At 41.6% G+C, this 20324-nt stretch overlaps 1 protein-coding gene across 6 annotated transcripts in view; it reads left to right on the top strand.

Moving 5' to 3' along the window:
* Positions 1 to 20324, top strand: part of ASB3 (ankyrin repeat and SOCS box containing 3) — a 97174-nt gene that overhangs the window by 16942 nt on the left and 59908 nt on the right. The gene's annotated exons all lie outside the window — the stretch shown is intronic.

Below are 20324 nucleotides of genomic sequence, written 5' to 3'. Positions count from 1 at the left end.
TAATTTGTTTTGATCCTGAAGACTCATTTTGATCTCTGCTCAATTAGTTTTCTGCGTTGAAGAAATAATTAAACAAAGAGAACTTCTGTAGGAAATGAACAACAGCCCTAGGCGTTTTCAAATATTGCTTTTAAACTTCTCCTCAATCGCTACAACTAACATATTTACTAAATTCTTTCTGCAGTGATGTGTGGGAGTCTAAGGCCGCGATTATAGTGTGCACGACGGCACGTGCGATTTTCGCTCGCTGCGCGAACAAAGGGCAGTAGCTGATACGGGGCGGTCAATGGGTGTGCGGCGCGATGCAGACATGCAGACTTTTCAAAAGACAAGTGATTTTGTTTTTTCGCGCGGCTGCTGTATCTTTGCATGGTGAACCCGTGAGCGGTTCAGTCAATGAGGGCGAACCAGCCTGATGACGCCTCCATCAAAGTGCACCCATCGCTCGGGCGACAGGTGAGCGATGACGCCATGCGCTCCGTCGCGCGCGCGCACCTACTGTAATCTTAACCTAACTTTCCCCAATATAAATAGCATGTGTTGTATGTTCTGTAGAGTCTGTTAGTATGCTTTTTCTTCAGTTGGGCATTTGGGCCTAAACTTAGATTTATATGGATACTTAAAAAAAAAAAAAAAAAAGCTTTTTATGAGATCACGCGTTTTTGAGCACTAATGTATACCATTTTCTAAACTTCCTTAAACCTGACATGGAAAACCAAAGTCAAAAATGATTACAAAGGAAACAATACAGACCGGCGCCTTAAAGTCCAAATGGGAGAGTTAGAGTTCAAATTGGTGAATTGGAGTGTCCAGCAAATGTTGCTTTGATCCAGTTGTCAACAGGTTCCTCAGCATCAGGATTGGTTAAATCATGCAGGGGAGACAAAAGGACAAGATCATAGTGTAACACTGTATAACTATACCAATGAACACACACATAAAGACAGACTGACATACATAACACAAGACAACACTAAACAGAGATCCCCTGAAGAAGTGCGCATGCGCACGAAACGCGTTGGGCTATTGAGAAGCATTCTACAGCTGTACTGTGAGAGGAGCAGACCTTCCAAACAGTTTCCAGAGTTGCAGGCTATAGGAGTTGCAATCGGCAGTAAGATCTGGTAGATCGTCCCGCCCACTGTGACGCACTTCCGGTTGCGGTTGGAGGACTCCACGAGGAGAGGAGGAAGTGCCTCCATTACCAGCCGACAGCATAGGAAGCTCCTGAGGGCTACACGTGGCACACGTCCCCTAACATCACCTGCTGGACGTTCACACCATCCCCACCTGCTTTTATTCTGGGGACTTGCTGTAAGTAGGATTCCGGTTTTTACACACCGGATCCTAAACCTCCTCGTCACCAGACAGCTGCTGTTTATTTTATTGTGTTTATTAAATCAATCATATTATCAGTCAGCTTAATTGTCTCTGTTTAGTGTTGTCTTGTGTTATGTATGTCAGTCTGTCTTTATGTGTGTGTTCATTGGTATAGTTATACAGTGTCACACTATGATCTTGTCCTTTTGTCTCCCCTGCATGATTTAACCAATCCTGATGCTGAGGAACCTGTTGACAACTGGATCAAAGCAACATTTGCTGGACACTCCAATTCACCAATTTGAACTCTAACTCTCCCATTTGGACTTTAAGGCGCCGGTCTGTATTGTTTCCTTTGTCTATCACTAACTGTGTTTGGGTTAGTTTCCCTGGCAGCCTTACATTATTATTGTATTAACCATTTGTTGTAATATTTGCACTGTATTGTAATATTTTTTAGCGCTAATCACGCCATCCTTTTTCTAGTCAAAAATGATTACAGGCATACCCCGCATTAACGTACGCAATGGGACCGGAGGATGTATGTAAAGCGAAAATGTACTTAAAGTGAAGCACTGCCTTTTTTCCACTTATCAATGCATATTCTGTACTGCAATCATCATATACGTGCATAACTGATGTAAATAAGGCATTTGTAACAGGCTCTATAGTCTTCCCGCTTGTGCACAGCATTCGGTGCAGGTAGGGAGTTCAACTTTGCTGTTCAGGACGTGCTGACAGGTGCATGCGTGAGCTGCCGTTTGACTATTGGGCGATATGTACTTACTCGTGAGTGTACTTTAAGTGAGTGTCCTTAAAGCGGGGTATGCCTGTAGTTATGTTTTTACAATATATGCACTTACAAGATGTTAAGTAGAACTGTACCAGCGATGCAACAAGTTAAAACCTTGGGGCAGTAGTTCCCCACCTTTTTTAAACCGTGCACCCCCTGCTAGAAATTTTTTGTTCCGCAACCCCTAGTTAATCTTCTTACCTACTTATCAGACTATTATGCAAGAAAAAAATGTGCACTGGGCGCGTCTTAAGTATTATAAATAGTGCAAAGTGAACTATTTAAATATAAGTGAACTAATTAGTATGAGTGGGAACCACAAAAATGTGTAATAGTGAATATAATGATAAAAAAAATAAATACAATTAGGTGTAAAACCCTTCACCATACAACGTAAATGTGAAACGGGGCTTGTCAGAGGTGAGGAGCGGCGCATTCCAGGTATCTGCCAGGTACATACTGGGTATTTGCTCGAATAAAGTGTGTCGGTGCAGTACGTCTCCCCTCTACAGGAACGGAGGCTAATCAGCTGGCCGCTCTGAAGCGCTTGCACTGGCAGGGACTAGTAGCGTCTGCCTGAAACTTCCAAAACGTTCTCTTGCAGGCCTAGTCTTGTGCGATCATGACATCACTAAACAATGTGGCCAAACCAGGAAGTAGAAGAGGCAGGCAGTTTGGAGCATTCAGTGCTGCCCTGAACTACACACAAGTCACAGGAAAGTTCACAGAAGTTTTGAATTAATCTGAGCCTGGATTTAGAAACAATGGAGTCTTAGAGGCAGGCTACTATTCCTAAAAGCCTAAGGTAAGGCCAAGGGAGTTAGTTAATGGTTTTTTGTTGTTGTTGTAAAAGAGAGGTTGGTACTCATGATTGTTCTATTCAGTACCCAGGCATCTAGTCAGAAGAGGCGGTTGCCAGACATGTTGAGCCTGCAGTTAAAAGAAAGATGGTTAGAAAGACGGAATACTGCGCTGCCTGCGACAAACCAACGCTGGAGGGATGAAACTCTGTGTGAGGGCTGCCTTAAAAAAAGCAGCCAGAGAATCTGCAGAACTCATTTCTTCACATGGATGAAGGATGCAGTGAGAGCCAAAGGTCACAAGCGACCCAGATCCTGTACTAGTCTGAATCCTCTGACATCATTGTCCTGTCCAGATGAAGATCAGTACAGGATGTTTGAGAGGGAACCTGAGTCATCTGAAGAGCATAACTGAATGGATGACTCATCTTTTGACCTCGCTCTGGTTGAGCCACTAATAAAAGTGGTCAAAGATATTTTACAAATTGACGCTAAAGATCAGCTTCCCGACATCAAAGATCGTATGTTTGGAGGACATAAAAGAAAGTCAAGGACATTTCCAGACCATGAGGGGATCAAACAGATCATTAGAAGAGACTGGAAACTGCATGATAAGAAGGTATCAATCAATAGGAAATTTGCACGGACATATCCTTTTGAAGTAGACGCATGGATGGGATAATGCTCCACATTGAGCTATTTGCAGGTTCACAAGGAAAACGTTAATGCTGGTAGACGATGCAGCATTGATCCAATGGAGTGTGTGTTAAGTCATTTATGACAGCAGGAGCCGTCTGCAGACCGGCAATAACCACCACTGTTGATTCCAGAGCAATGAAGTTGTGGATCAGAACGTTGATGAAGCTCTGGAGAAGGGTATCAAGTGAGCATCGATTGTTAATGTGCTTTCTGAGCTAAAGCTAGCTACATATTTCATTGCGAAGCATCGCTGGAGTCCATAAGGCTGGTGCCCATATCTATGACCCCATCAGTATCAGCAGGGAGCATCCCTGGTTTGCGGATGCTGCCTTAGACAAATCTATCTCTGATTCCTTTTTAAGTTAATCTACTCTTTGGGCAGAAGCTGAATACAATCATCGAGAACTTCTTTAGGCAAAGTTTTTTTTTTTTCCCCCTTCAAGAAAGAAGAGTAAAAAGATTTACGGAACCATCTGGCAACATTAAAGTATGGCCTTCAGAGCATAGAGGCTGGGAAGAAGTAATTCAAGATCGGCATAGAGAGGAGGACAAAGTAGTCTCTTTTGTGCATCCAGGGGATGTGGAAACTCACAAAGGTATGCAGGAAGATATGCATGAGATAAGGGGAGTCCGTCCGACAATTGTGGGCGGATGACTCCAATATGTTTGGGAAACCTGGGCTCAATCCATCATAGAATCCTGGGTCCTCAGTATTATCGAGAGAGGTTATTTCCTCAAATTGAGGGAAAAACAGTGTTCATAATTCAAAGATTCCAAAGAACATAGAAGCAGCTCAAGCCCTCAGGCAAAGTGTAAAAGATCTGCTAAACAACAGTGCTATAAGTCCGGTGCCCTGGCATCAGAGAGGATGTGGAATATATTCAATAATGTTCCTCTTCCAAAATTAAAATGGCACCTTCAGAGTAGTGTTGGACCTGGAAAGGGTCAACACATTTCTCAGAATTCAGAAGTTCAGGATGGATCACGGAGCTTGCTGATTGCCACAGTAGATCCTGGAGTTTGGATGGTGTCCGTAGATCTAAAGGACACCTATCTACAGTACATATTCCTATTGCAAGATAACACCAAAAATACCTAAGGTTTCAGTTTGATCAGAACCGTTATTAATTTACAGCATTACCTTTTGGGTCTTTCAACTTCGCGAAGACAATTTACGAAAGTTCTGATAACTTTGATAACAGAAGACAGAAAAGAAGGAATCAATATATTTGATTATCTGGACGCATCCTTATGAAGGGCAAAGACAGAGGCATTTTATTGCAGCACCTTACAAGAGTGATGGATCTGCTAAAAAAACATGGTTGGCTCGTCAATCTAGAAAAAAGTAAACTAATACCGTCTCAAATCTTAACGTTCCTGGACGTCCAGTGGCAGATTTCCCATTAGCCCCGATAGGCCTGGTCCTAGGGCGGCAGAATTTGGGGGCGCATGCTCGATCGGCGCTTGCCAGTTGCATCACGTTGCCATGGCAACAGAACAGAGCGGCACTGGAGGAGGAAGGCGGCACCTGGTAAGTGCTGAAGGGCGGCATTTTTAAAAAATCGACACTGGGAGTGGCTAACTATAGGATCTCCTACAGGTGAAGAGGTTTTTTCTGTCCTATCGCAGCTAGAGGCTGAAATGTAACCCATCGGTGTCTACTGCCGTGGAGACTATGCAGGATATAAAAATTACGATAAGTAGGATATACATTTATATATATATGTGTGTGTGTGTGTGTGTGTGTGTGTGTGTGTGTGTGTGTGTGTGTGTGTGTATACATACATACACAGTGCCGCTTTTCTGCCCTGTAATTGCAACATGAATGTAAAATGTAAGAGTTTTGCTGATTATTTATATAGTGCACATACTTCCTTTTGAAATGTCTCTCCTTTGTTTCTGGGTTCTAATCTGCTGCATGAGCAAATTGTACATACAGTATGTTCCAATCCTGTGCATCACTAAAGGTTTAAAATAGCCGCAATATTTGGCTTAGACCCACAAATAACCAAAAACTGGACTGTGGTTACAAAGCTCTGTTTGCTGATCCATATTGCAGTCATGGCAATAGATTTATGTTGCAATTGCAACAAGCCACATTACTTAAATCGATGATCTGGTAAGCAATGCAGTACTTGAAAGATATGTGACCTTTCATGCGTATATCGAATTTTTGTGAAGCACAAATTCCTTTACTAATAGTGACACCTCCATCATGATTTATTTTCTTTCTATGACAGTAATGAAGATTTTATGCCTTTACTTTTGCTGTAAATGGCCTCTAATGTCAGTAAATTAACTATTTTTATTTTCTTTCCATCATTAAGGAATGCCTCCCTACAACAAAATAACACTGAACACAAATATGCTGTCAATAGCAGTATATTTAGTTTCCTTCACTGGTCTCTAAATCTTTATTGCATGGTGAATTATTTGCATTCTATTATTGATTACTTTTCATGTCAGAGTTTTGAGCCAGACGTAATCCTGCAAGTCTGCCTAAATGTATTGTTTGTATTTGTGTTCTAGTCTGTCATAGTCAATAGTGTATCAAAGTCCAGTGTGGAATGGGACTCCAAGGCATACAGTACGTAGCAATATGAATAGTATGTAATCCGGAATGCCTTCAATAATACAGTATATAGCTTGCATGATCCTTATTGTATAAGAGGATGAATAAATGCCTAGTGAGATCTAGCACAGTCCCCACATAATGTGGCATAATAAACATCTTCAATTAGAAAGAAAACATACATTTTTGCTGATGGGCAACTCGCATAAAGGCCAATGCCTGTTGCATGCTTCATCAGATCCAGGCAAATCCAAGGTGTGCCAATCCGTTAAAATAGAGATCCAAGTAGGTGTAGATAGAAAACGGAGCATAACCTCAAGTTGAAAAAATGATCACGAGTGGACCTCAATAAAAAAAAATCGCATTTATTATTGCCACATGGACAAGGTACAAAAATGCACCACCTACGCATTTCACACTTACATGCACTTAATAATAGCATGTGCTTGTATAGTGCTGCTAGATTTACGTAGCGCTTTAGAGACATTTTGCAGGCACAGGTCCCTGCCCCGTGGAGCTTACAATCTATGTTTTTGGTGCCTGAGGCACAGGGAGATAAAGTGACTTGCCCAAGGTCACAAGGAGCCGATACCGGGAATTGAACCAGGCTCCCCTGCTTTAAACTCAGTGCCAGTCAGTGTTGTTACTCACTGAGCCGCTCCTTCTCCCTTATCAAGGTGTAGTCAACAGACCTTTTTATACTAGTGGTTTTCAGGATATCCTGTTTCAGCATGTGTGGCTCAATTAGTTGCTCAGATGAAGACAGAACTACCTGTGCTGAAGCAGGGATATCCTGAAAACCTGACCTGTTTGTGGCCCTTGAAGACGGGAGTTTCCCACCCCTGTTTTATACAGTAGCTTTGTCCATTCTGTGTTCAGTAGAGTACACACACTGTAACTGTAGTAGTTTAACCCATTGACTACTGAGGGTTTTGTACCCACAAAGAGCAAAGCATTTGGGCATTTTTTTTTTAATACAAATGATCACAGGCAGAGTAAAAAATAAATAAGACTAGTTTGGTAATTTCTAAACAGAGCTTTTATACACAAAATATGGGTGTTTACATTGCTACATCAGAAATAATACATGGGTGACGCAGAGAATAGAAAAAATACCAATAATGCTGATAATACATAAATAACAAATTACAGCTAAACCCCGTTATAACGCGGTCCTCGGGGTCCACCCCGAGACCACCGCGTTACTAACGGGGTCCCGCTAATTAAAAAAAAAAAAAGGCAACCGCATCAGTGCATATTTACCCCGCGGTCCCGGCTTCCCCCTGTCACCGCGTGACAGGAGATGGGAGGGGGGATTCCCCTCCGGCTTCAGCTTCCCCTGTCACCGCGGGACAGGAGATGGGAGGGGGGATGCCCCTCCGGCTTCCGCTTCCCCTGTCACGCGTGACAGGAGATGGGAGGGGGGATTCCCCTCCGGTCCGGCTCCCCCCCGCCGCAGCACAGGGCCCTCGCGCCGCAATACAGGGCCCCCTGGCCCTGCCGTAGCGCAGGGTCGTCCTGCCCCCCCCCCCCCCATTCCCCCCGCGCTGCACCGGGCCATCCCACCAGCCCCCGCAGCATCGGGGGCCCCCGCAGCCATCATCCCCCTCCACCGCAGCACCACCCCCACCGGCACGCCCCCCCCCCCCCCTGCAGCCACATGCCTCACCAATCATCCCCAAGGTAAGGCTGATTTATGTATATGTGTAGTGTGTGTGTGTGTGTGTGTAGTGTGTGTCCGTGTGTGCAGTGTGTGCAGTGTGAGCAATGAGCAGTGTGTCAGTGTGTGCAGTGTGAGCAATGAGCAGTGTGTCAGTGTGTGCAGTGTGAGCAATGAGCAATGAGCAGTGTGTGTGCAGTGTGCAGTGTGTGTCAGTGTGAGCAGTGTGTGTGCAGTGTGAGCAATGAGCAATGAGCAGTGTGTCAGTGTGTGCAGTGTGAGCAATGAGCAGTGTGTGTGCAGTGTGCAGTGTGTGTCAGTGTGAGCAGTGTGTGTGCAGTGTGAGCAATGAGCAGTGTATCAGTGTGTGCAGTGTGAGCAATGAGCAGTGTGTGTCAGTGTGAGCAGTGTGTGTGCAGTGTGAGCAATGAGCAGTGTGTCAGTGTGTGCAGTGTGAGCAATGAGCAGTGTGTGTGCAGTGTGCAGTGTGCAGTGTGTGTCAGTGTGAGCAGTGTGTGTGCAGTGTGAGCAATGAGCAGTGTGTGCAGTGTGAGCAATGAGCAGTGTGTGTGCAGTGTGCAGTGTGTGTCAGTGTGAGCAGTGTGTGTGCAGTGTGAGCAATGAGCAGTGTGTGTGCAGTGTGTCAGTGTGTGCAGTGTGTGCAGTGTGCAGTGTGTGTGCAGTGTGTCAGTGTGTGCAATGAGCAGTGTGTGTGCAGTGTGCAGTGTGTGTGCAGTGTGCAGTGTGAGCAATGAGCAGTGTGTGTGCAGTGAGTGTGTGCAGTGTGTGCAGTGTGTGCAGTGTGTGCAGTGTGCAAAAAAAAAAATTTAAAAAAATATTTTTTTTTTAAATTTTCTTTTTTTTTTTTTTTTAAAACGGGAGCCACGGGAAAACCGCATTATAACCGAATTGCGGTATAGCGAGGCGCGTTATAACGGGGTTTAGCTGTACTTGCAAAATACAGAAAAACAACTTGTGGTTATGACTCGTAGATATTCATAATTTGTAACACCCTATTTCTAAAAAGAGAAACTTGTGGTTGGCCATTATCTGTTAAGACACTTATCTTCCCACTGCGGTAACCATGTACTTGTGCACATCCCATGTCCTCTAAACAGTACAATACAAAATACAATAATCCTGACTCCATCTTGTCTAACTCTCTCTTGGTGCCCCCACCTAATCACCCCACTATCGACTCCTGTAACTTTTTTGAGCTGTAAGAAGGATTTAAAATAATTTCTAATGGAGATCGTTTTAAAATTAAGGGTTTTGTAAATTGCTTAACAATTTTTGTCATGTACATGATCACTTGCAAATGCGGCTTCCAATATATGGGACGTACCACTCCACTCTGTCTACTAGATTTCTAGAACATAGAAGGAACGTTAAAAACAGTATTTTCACCCATACTGAAGTGTTCCTAAACACTTTTCCACATGTCACAATAAAGATCCATGCGGTATACAATTAATGGCCTTCCCGTTTGGGAGGAGATACATTCAGACTTCTCTGTAAAATGGAAACCTACTGGATCTTTAAGTTACTGTAAAAAGTCTAATTCCAGAAGGTCTTAATGAACAGATAGACACTAGTACCGTTTTGTATCGTTATATAAATATCGAATTGATCTTTTTTGTTCTTTATTGCTACATACTGTATGTCTATTTGTTCATTTAATAATTAATCTTTTATACTAGTTGCAGTATTCCTTTAAATTTCATTCTCCTTTTATTTTAAGAATGTTACATAAATTGCTCCTATATTGTTATTGCCTGTAGTTCATAATGTTATTTTTTTGCATATGCTACTTAATTGGTTACAACCCCTTATTTTACTACTTATACTTATAGCTGAGTCTTTCCATATCAGTGTTATTGCTAACAGCTGTATTCAAGTATCTATCAGTTGTTTGTTTTATTTTACATTTTACTGATACATTTTATTAGTAGTCATTCCAATACTTATTGATTTATTATGTTTATTTTGACATTGATTTGTACATTTGAGGTTATTTTGTCATGTTATAGGCTCTATTCAATGTATTTCCATCAATTAGTTGCTTGCCAAAATTAGCCTTACTGTTTTATATGATGTCCATCAGTGCATTGTAGAACATACCCCTGATGAAGTTGCCCACCTGTTGAAGAAATGGTTTGGGACACACCTCTTTGAGATATCACGTGAAGCTACGGGAGCGACGCCAGCTCCTCCATCCCTCCCCCAACATGTGAAGGTTGAGGGAACTGCACAGCTGTGTGCGCGGACATAACTCTGGGGTTAGGACAAAAAATTTAGTGTAGGAAGAGGTAAACGTTCATCTGGTGATTTGCACCGGTTCTAGTACCTGTTTGGTTCATCTGTTGTCCCCCAACTGCAATGAGATCTGGGTTGGCCTCCTGATAGGCTTTTATGGACACAGGAATTTGAACGCTGGCGTTGTTCAATACGCTCCTTTTCCTCTCACGCAAACATCAAGTTCACTACACTACGCTAGCTAGCCACTCATCTATGTGAGCAGTATACCTATCTTATCAGTTGATGAGACAAATGCCTGCCATTTCAACCGGAAAAGTCATTCATCATTACTTTTTTTTTCTTGTTTCTGTTTTTTGTCAGTTTTTGCACCTGAAGGTTTTATAACAATTTAAATGTATTCATTGACTTTATCACTTCCCGGAGTGTGCACTTTTTTTGGTTACATGTGTGTATACTAATCTCAAAAAAAAAAAAAGTAGGTTATGCATGGAGGAATAAAGCTGCATCATGAATATTTTTCCGATGTAAGTATCTCAGGAAGCAGGGGATCCCCAAAGCTGAAATCAATGTGGTTCAGCTCTAGAGACCCCCTGCTTTCCACCTACTTATACCCACTTGTCCCCCCAAATGAGAAGTATAGCCACTTTACGAGGACTAAGACCGTGAGCGATTGGACATGAAGAATAAAATCTGAGTAAGTTAGGACGTTGACACTTTCCATGAAGAGTTGCTATTATGACTTTTTATGTTTATGTAGGTCAGATGTTGACATATTAATCACCATGATGGCAGAAATTAATTTTTTTCATCTTCAATATACGGTTACATGTTCAAATATTAATATGATGGATGGACATTTTCAGAGAAAAAGGAAATGCTGACCTGTCTTAGAGAGGAAACAAGTCAATGGGGTTCACAAAGTAATTTTTTAGGGAGGTGGGTCACTGCCTTTTTTGACAGCTAAAGGGGACACGTACTGGGGGTCCTGTTTTAGAAGCAGTGCTAAATTGTACGCTAGTTAACGGCCTATTCAAGTGATGGTCTGTAATCTGCCTCATGGCTTATCACCGATTTTTGCAAATGTGGCCCTTGGCAAACATGTTCCTCATGGACACCATGAGCTACACTACCAGGGCAATAGATGTATGTCCATCGAAGATGTTAGATGGATGTATAACATGTAATTTTATATACATAGTTTGTAATCATAATACAATGCTTTTCTCATCTCTATTTCCCAACCAGTTAATACATGCAACATTGCCAATGCAGGAAGGGCTTTAAGTCATTTCAAAGTTTTATAACCTAGAATCACTCGTATTATCAGTTCAACTTGTCTTTTTCCACAAACTACATGGTGTACAGTCACTCCTCCACCGTTTACTTTGTTATAGCCTTCTCAGCAGGTGATGAATTGCTTAAGACGTCATTGCCCTCACAGAATAGTGTAAACTTAAGAAGTTTAAAAAAAAAAAAAATAAGTTCTCTTGATATGTGCCAGATGTTTGCTGAATGCTGAGTAAAGCATTGTTCTTTTAAACGGAACATCAAGTGAAAACCTATTAATGTGGACGGTGACACTACCTTTACATTTGTTCCATTAATTGAGCTGAGTTTTCTAAAGGTTTATAAACTAAGTAAGTGACTTTACCCAAATAATTTTAATGTTGCATTGGAAATCTATAAATATTTTATGACTGCTAAATTGTTAAGGATGGTCAAATGTTCTACGATAACAAATTTCTGAGTATCTATCTTTTTTATGTGTTGGGCCACATCACCATCTTTTCATGAATTGATCTACTATTAATATTTCACCTGTTTGACATCTGGAGTTTATAATTGTCACCCTACTCTATCTTGAGATCTACAACATTTTGTAAACAAGGGAGAAATGCAACAATATGCTATTAATTGATTACCGATATTAAACATTGTGTAAATGAATTGGTGATCACAGTGGTAGCATTCTACTTGATAGTAAATTGCGTGTATTATTTGAAAATTATTGTGATTATGAATGTTTTCGGAGCTGTTTCAGAATTCCGCTGGAGTTGTTGCAACTTTTGTTTTCTCTGTCTGCAAAAGTACTGTTCTTTCCTCCTGTATACTCCTAATTTTTCAAAGCTGTTAAAGGCCATATCCATTCTGAAACCATCATTAAAAATGTAGTTTCATGTGGGGAACGTTATTTCACTTTGGCTTCTCTTATAGATAGTGAGAATGTTTAATGGACAGTCATAAAAGTTCTTCATAGGTGTAGTTAGTACGTTGGTACATTAGTACATGAGCTATGGAGACTTTATAGGTTTCTTCAAATGGGAAAATTAGACTTGGGAGTTCTGCAAAGATTGCGCGCAAACTATACATTTGAGGCACTTTTGGGTTGGTCCATTGAATTTTCAATATCTGTAAAAGAAACTCAATTGCTTGTTTTCCTATGCATGGAAAACCTGTATGTTCCTAATTGCCATGGGCTGTGCCTTATTTCTGTTGGCTACGGAATATGAGGCATACAGGCCCAGCAGTCAGTGACCAAAGTACTCCCTCCGGCCTTCCATCTGCAAGCTATGCATCCATCTTATTACCTTCTGACTTCACTTTATCTACAAACAGCCAGAAGAAGTAAAAAGACTGCAGTGAATGTTTAAGGAGGGCGCGGGGGTCCCTACATAGCACCCAATGTTTATCTTATGTTGGCGTTTTGTAAGTGCATTTCAGCTATTTGGTGCCACCTTGGTAAAGGGATTAGTGTTTTTTTTTTTTCTCGTGATCTTTCAAGGTTGTGATTACCTACTAGACAGGTAACAGGTGCATGAAGGTGTTAACCCCTTGTGACCGGCACTCCAGAATTTATAAGATAAAAATAAGTCTAATAATATCCATAATCACAATCCAGGTAGGCTGTATAATAATCCCTCCGGAGTCCTATCATGAAGGCGTGGGACACAATATAGCGGAGGGATGGAAGAATGACTACTCGGAGCCCCCACAAGTGAAGTGAGAGATCGCGGAGTGTTAAACCTAACCAACTGCAACCCCCACTTTCTGCTGCTACACACAGGCTCCGGAACAACAGCAAATGGATACTTAGCAACTCAGACGCAGAGGTGAGGGAAAACAGCCAGGATCCCGGCTCATGTGAATAGGGGTGCTCCAGCCTAAAAGGTAAGTAGATATGTAGAGAGGAAGGTGATGCACAGCTCTCCTGTAAAGCAGTCAAAAAGCGCAATCAATGAAAAACGATCTTTATTATACTAAAACGGATAGACATGTCCAGGGTACCTCTGGCACGTTTCGTGCCCGACCGGGTACTTTGACAAAGTACCCCGTTGGGTAGAAACGCGTCAGAGGTACCATGGACATGTCTATCCGTTTTAGTATAATAAAGATCGTTTTTCATTGCGCATTTTTGATGGCTGTACCAGAGAGCTGTGCACCACCTTCCTCTCTACATATCTAGAGTCCTGTGTTAACTGCGAGTTCCTGCTATCTTTGCAAAGCAAATTCGTTGATTTTTGGGTCCTTCATTTGTCTTAAGATCTATTGTGGAGGATTTTTGATGAAATTTGAACAGCTCATAAAAATGGAGAAAAGCTTGCTATCCCCTTCAATGAATCTAAGGTTTCTGGGAGTGCTGTGAAATACCAGTATGGGCAAAGTTTTGTTACCTCAAGAAAAAGCCCTCAAGATTTCCAGAGCAGTGAAAGAGCTGTGTCCGAGCCATCCTACTTCAGTGTATAAGAGTGCTCTTCACCTTGCCCATGGAATCTGTGCCATTGGCTTTAGACCAACTTTTTGAAGCATTGAGACAAAGATCCACAGAATCAAGCACAGCAGATTTATCTGGTTTTCCTGACTCGAGAGAGTTTCAGATGATGGAGAGTTTCAGATGGTGGTTACGTCACCTGTATGATGAAGGGCAGAACCCTTGAGATCAAAACCTGGAACACCCTCATTACCGATGCCATTGTAGAAGGTTGGGGTGCCCTATTGGGAAGCTTCTCCCAAGGGAAATGGTCTGCAGTAGAAAGCTCTCTCCCAATAAATATTCTGGTGATCATAGCAATTTTCGGATCAATAATCCACTTCTCCCTTCTACTTCAAGGAAAGGCTCTCCGTAATTTCAGACAATACCACAGCAGTCAGAAAGGCACAAGGCGTTGTTCACGGCATTGAAAGAAGTTTCACAGATCCTGTCTTGGGCCGAAATTGTGTTCCTCGCCTAAGGGAAATCAAATCTGCAGAGTCCACCCAGGAGAGCGGTTCCTGAAACCAGAGGTGTTGAATGAAGGGACTTTCAGTTGGGGAGTACCAACTATTGACCTAATGGCAACAGAAGAAAATACAAAACTTAAGGGCATTTGTTTTCAGAATCTTGATAAGAAGCGACCTTTACAGAAGCAATGCCGATGCAGAGGAACTTCCCACTAGTATGTGTTTCCCCCTCTGCCCATGATTCAGAGAGTTCTGACAAAGATTAGGAAGGAGAAGGTAGAGGCGATTTGTTATAACTCCATTCTGGCCAAAGAGGCCATGATTTGCAGACCTACTAAAGATGTCGCTTCCTGCAGTTTATCTCCCTTACCGGATCTAACACACGAATGAATAAGGCATCCAAATCCAACAACAACGGTAAAAAGGAAGAGCATTTGCAATGTTTAGATGTGGTTGGAACCTTCTCATTATGTTAAATCACAAAGTTCTATAGCAGTTCAGACCAGTTGTTGGTACCAGAAGAGGCTGCACTGCCTCTTTCTTCCATCGCTAGGTGGACCAAGCTATGTATCCAAGAGACCTACAAGCTTAATCACCTAGATTGTCCATTAGTGATTAAGGCCCATTCTACTAGGGCCATACAGTAGCTACTTCATTGGCCAATAGGGCCATTGCCTCATCAGAAGACCTCTGTAAAGCTGCTGCATGCTCTTCACAGAATCATTTTTTTTAGACACTAAGTTAGATGTCGGCCTTGCAAGTGTAGGTTTGGAAGAAAGGTTTTACAAGCCATAATTCCAGACTCTTCACACACGTAAATTGGTACTGCTTTGGTACATCCCCATCGTGTGTACTGTCATTTGAAGGGCGATGGAGAAAACTATTTTAAAAATAATTACCGTTTTAATGGTTGGGGAAAATGGGCAGACTAGGTGGCTCGAATGGCCTTTATCTGCTACTGATTTGTGTTTCTTTGACGGGTAAGTTAATTGCAAAAAATGATATTGAAGTGTTAGAAAAATCATCTAGGAAGCAATGGATGGAGTTCAACAAACGAATGTAATCATTCACAATTTTCTAAATGTACATGCATCGCATGTTCACTTATAACATGGTAATCTGCTTAATGGTCACGTCTATCAATGCAAAGAATGCATTACAATGCAAGAAAGTCGTAATAGTTTCTTATTGCAGGGGTGTGTAAACTGGGGGGGCGGGAGATTTGTCTGGGGGGGACGCGCGGGCGGTTTGTGGAGGTCCCACGCTCCTTCCCCAGGCATTTAAATGAAATGCCGGGGGATCGCGTTAGGCCTCTGCAACAATAAAACTTACCGGGATTCAGACGCTGTGATGCTTCTCCATGGCAACGAGGTGTCGTGAGGTTATGTGACCCCGAAGCGTCATTTGACGCAGCTGCCAGGTATGAGGGGGGGGGGGGGTCGCGAGCTCTGGAGCAGGCAGACTGGGGCGCAGCAGGAAAAGTTTGCGCTTCCCTGTCATTGGATTTTATTTTCTTTGTGAGAAGAGTTTATATGCATCTGACAGATAATGTTGTGTATGTGCATATTGGCTCTGCACAAATCATAAAGTGATACTATTCCATATAATGCCGCCTGGTGCCTATGGTCCAGTCCGGCGCGCTGCTATAGAATAGCATCCATTTGAACCGTTAAACTGTGAACTGTGTCTGCATGTAGCTGAGATATACAGCGTGTTATTTGAAGTATATGGGAGGCATGTAAGGCCGCGATTATAGTCCCGCCGAACAAATACCTCATCTCAATGAAGGCGCACATAGTGAACGCGACGATGGCCGCGTCAATTGAAGCGGTGCAGCCAATAAGGGCAAACTGCTCACGTGACATCACGGCCACGCCTGAACATCTCTGAAGAGCAGAGTGCACAGATCACGCGTGTGGCACGCGAGGCAACTATAATCTCAGCCTAAAGCATTCTGCAACAACTAAGCGGGGAAAGTGAATGTTCATGATACAGTATGCTTTGCTGGTGTTTTTGAATTGATTTTAGTGCAAAGTACCACTAGATGTCACTGTAACCAAATACCAGAGACTGAAAAGTCATAGCATTTTATAATCAAATGATCAAAACTAAGTCCTTCAAATGCTGAGAATAATCAGGAATTGATGGGAAAATGTAAATGGACCCTAATTTCATTTCATTTTTGTTCTCGCCGTATCCTCATTTGCTGATGGGTTTCTGAGTTTTGACATGTCTTTCCTTAGATTTTGTCTTTTCCTGTTGTGCATACCAAAGCAGCAGCGTCTCCTTTCAATTTATTAACCCCATCCACATTATCTTCCTATCTTTTTACCGACTGACTCCAGACTGGCGAAACAGTGTTCATATTAATTATAATATTGCCGTTATTTGGTAAGTGATTTTAATAAACATTTCTTTTTAAAAGCCACCAGATGTCAGTATAACACACCAGACATTTACGTCTGAAAGTTTTTTGTTTTTTTTAATATATCTTTCGATCATTATATTATTCCAATCTTGACGGTCCAAAAAAAAATTGACTCATAGTAATAAATTAGTGACATAATGTAATAAGGACCTAATTTATTTTGTGTTTGCCCTGCCACGTACGTTAATGGATGCCTTAGTTTTGATAATATTCTTTTTTTCCTGAATTCTTTGGTTGTTGTGCATGTTGAAGGAAATGGATTAGCTGTGAAGCTGTAAATGCCATCTACCCTTTTCTCTCAATTACCCTAATTAACGTTTATCTACATCATATTATTGCTTTCTAATTATGAAAAAAAAGAGGTATTCTGTACAAAAAAAAAGTATTTTGAATGTAATGTGGGTGTTGAGGAGATTTAGAAACGTCAAATACTAAATTTGATTAAATATACATAGCGTAAAAATAATATATATATTCATATTTTTCTAGGAATATATATAGGATCTCCCTAAAATGTGGTGAAAGTTTTGGAAATTTGCACTTTCATGGGTCTTGCCATTCAAGGAACACAAATGTCTGTCTTGTCCTTAAACAGCATCTTAGATTGATATTTAGCATGTCTCATTGCTTTGATTTAGCAGCTGCTTGCATGAACAAGTGATTCTAGAAGCGTCAATAAGAGAAATTAGATAGGAGTTAGCTGGTGCAGATAGCCTACTTAAACGTATACATTTCAGCACTGCAGACAATCTTCTTTATTTCTGTGCAAAAAATCCAGTGTGCGGTGTCAAAATCCTCATGCATCCAAATACCACTTGAGCGCATGCTGCCCCCACAAATCTTTACTGCTGTAAGGACAGTCGCATAAATTAGCAAAATGGACCATTAACACAGCTGTTCTTGGTGATGTGTGCTCAGAATCACATTGTGGTTTTTTAATTTACTTTTTTTTTTAACGGAATGTTAAGTTATTTACTTTCCTTTTTAAAATACCTTTCAAAACTTCAATTCATGGCTTACAAACTCATTTTTAAACTTTTCCATCTTCATAAAGGGTTAACTCAATTATGTTTTTAACTATTGAAGCTCCAGTCATAGCTCTAGCTCTTGAGAATTCAATGGGGGTATATCCTTTAAAACTTTACGTGGGGCAGTGAAATGGTCTAAAACTGACAATCATATATCAGCTTTCCTCTAATTTAGGTTTGTATGTATGCTCATTCATCCAAGTTAGAAAATAAGCCTGCATGGGAATCTCAGCGAGACCAAAGTGTTTTTTTTTTTTTTTTAAACTGTAAAGATCGAAATATATGGAATCGAACTAGAAGAAGTAAATACAATGTCTACCTTGGCAGGAAAGTAACAACGGATGGGTACCTTTTGCATAAAATCAATAAAATGAAGATGGGATTGAGCGAATAAGGAAGAAACAAGATAATCTCTTAAGGGAACCTTCCACTTTGCCTCGAGGAAATGTATCGACCAGTGTACTATGGTTGCGCATTCTTCCTGTACTCGCGTATGGATGTGAAACTAGAACCCTAAATGGGAAGATAATTCAGAAGCTTCAGACAACCAGTATGGAGAGATGTATGCTGGGTTTTTACCCGAAGAGACGGAAAAAGAATGAGTGGGTTTGAAACTGAACAAAAATCTGAGACACAAGTGTGAAGAAATTAAAATGGCAGTGGGTCGGACATACCGCATGAAGAAATTACCATCGTTGGACAAAGATGGTACTCGACTGGATTTTAAGGGAAATGTAAAAGACCAAGACGATCAAAAGTAGGATGGGTAGGTGTAATCTGATATAGGGGCCTGTACGTATCTCAGGAAGTTGGGGGTCCCGAGGCTGAAATCAACTCAGGAGACCCTCTGCTCATGCACACTATAAATAAAAATAAGCAGCTTCATTACCTTAGCGGCTACTCACTAAGGGGTTAAGACACAATAGCAGGTTTATTGGGGGCAGAGGGGGTGAGTGAAGGGGGTACTTGACCCTTCACTCACCCCCTCGGCCCCCAATAAACATTACAATATGTACTACCCACCAACACACAACCCACCCACCCCTTGGGACCCCACATAAATTTTATTTTTTCTGCACAGGATTGATACCAGATGCCGACGGGGGTCCACGGGTGATCTCCGGGGGCCCCACAGTGGCCCTGGGGGTCCTCCGGTAGTCCCTGGGGGTCCTTGGGTGGTCCCGTGGGTGTCTGGGGATCTACGGGTGGTACCCACAGGTGTCCGGTGGCCTCCAAGTGGTCCCCATGGGTGTCCAGAGGCCCCATGGGGGTCCTTGGGTGGGCCCCGTGGGTGTCCGGGGGTCCCCGCTGGCCTGCTGTATCAATCCTGTGCATAAAAAAAATGCAGTACATTCAAATCAATGCCCACCCCCCCTCCCTATACATACCGTACAGTAATGAGCAAAATTACTATTATCCAGATATGGATAATAGTGCATTTGCCCATTTAAAATTAAATCAGCAGCATAAAGTAAATTAAACTGGCAATTACCCCTGCCAGGATGAAGGCTGTCCTCATGCTCATCACCGTCCTTGTCCTCCGTTTGCAGCAACTGCACAATAAAAAAAAAATACAATCTAATGGCCCCTAACCCTTAATATAGTGGTAACTAATAGCTTTGGTGATTAAGGGGTTAACCCACCCTACCCGGGGACACCACCCCCACTACCCATTAATTGGCACAGTGTTATGTGGGCATGCTTTAACACTATAGCAATAAATGGGAATGCTAAAAAAAAAAAAAACACCCAAAATAAAACACAGTTTTACATAGAAAATAAAAATCCATTACCAATGCCAAAAAAACGATTGATTGGCATGGTGGCACACCCATGCTCTGTGGGCATGTGCTGCCACCATGCCAGGCAATATACAACCTGCCAACCACCAAAAGAAGCCTCTAATTAAAAACACATTACATTTTAATCTTAAAAATGCCAAAATAAAATTGATTGGCATGGTGGCACACCGGTTTTTATATGCAATTTTCTAGATAACTATGCACATTTGACAAGTGTCGTAGCCTGTATGTGCGCAAACATGTTGCTACGGTATAGAAATTGGCATTCTTTGTGACAAACTCGTTATCGGCTTCCTGCTTGTTATTGTTTATAGTTTTTTTTTGCCTGAAGGGTGTTGCAGTAATAATAAAAAAGGAGTTTTATGAAAAACTTACATATTACTTATTAACGCCACTAACATTTGACTAGTATAATAATTAAAAAAGTGATATAAAATTATTGATGAGCGTCTGGAAACTGCAGAGTAGATGCTTAATACACTTTTTTTTAGTATTATTATTTTTTTTTTTTTTTTGCTAATCAATACTAAATTATATCATATAGCATGCACAAATGTGGAATATGGGCATATGATTAAGGAATTTCTTTCGGCATTTTTGTTGTCGGTATGTGCTTAGCATAGTGTGTTTCAACAGGGGTTCCTAGGAATCTTTGGGTTCCCCGGGCATCCCTAAAAGGTTCCCTGCAATTTTCAGGTCATTTGAAAATGGTTCCAAATACAGAAGAATTTACAATGAATCTGAT

The sequence above is a fragment of the Ascaphus truei genome, chromosome 4 (assembly GCF_040206685.1).
Source record: "Ascaphus truei isolate aAscTru1 chromosome 4, aAscTru1.hap1, whole genome shotgun sequence".
NCBI classification, from domain to species: domain Eukaryota; kingdom Metazoa; phylum Chordata; class Amphibia; order Anura; family Ascaphidae; genus Ascaphus; species Ascaphus truei.
The sequence above is the reverse complement of the archived record's forward strand: the minus strand, read 5'-3'. Positions and strand labels throughout refer to the sequence as shown.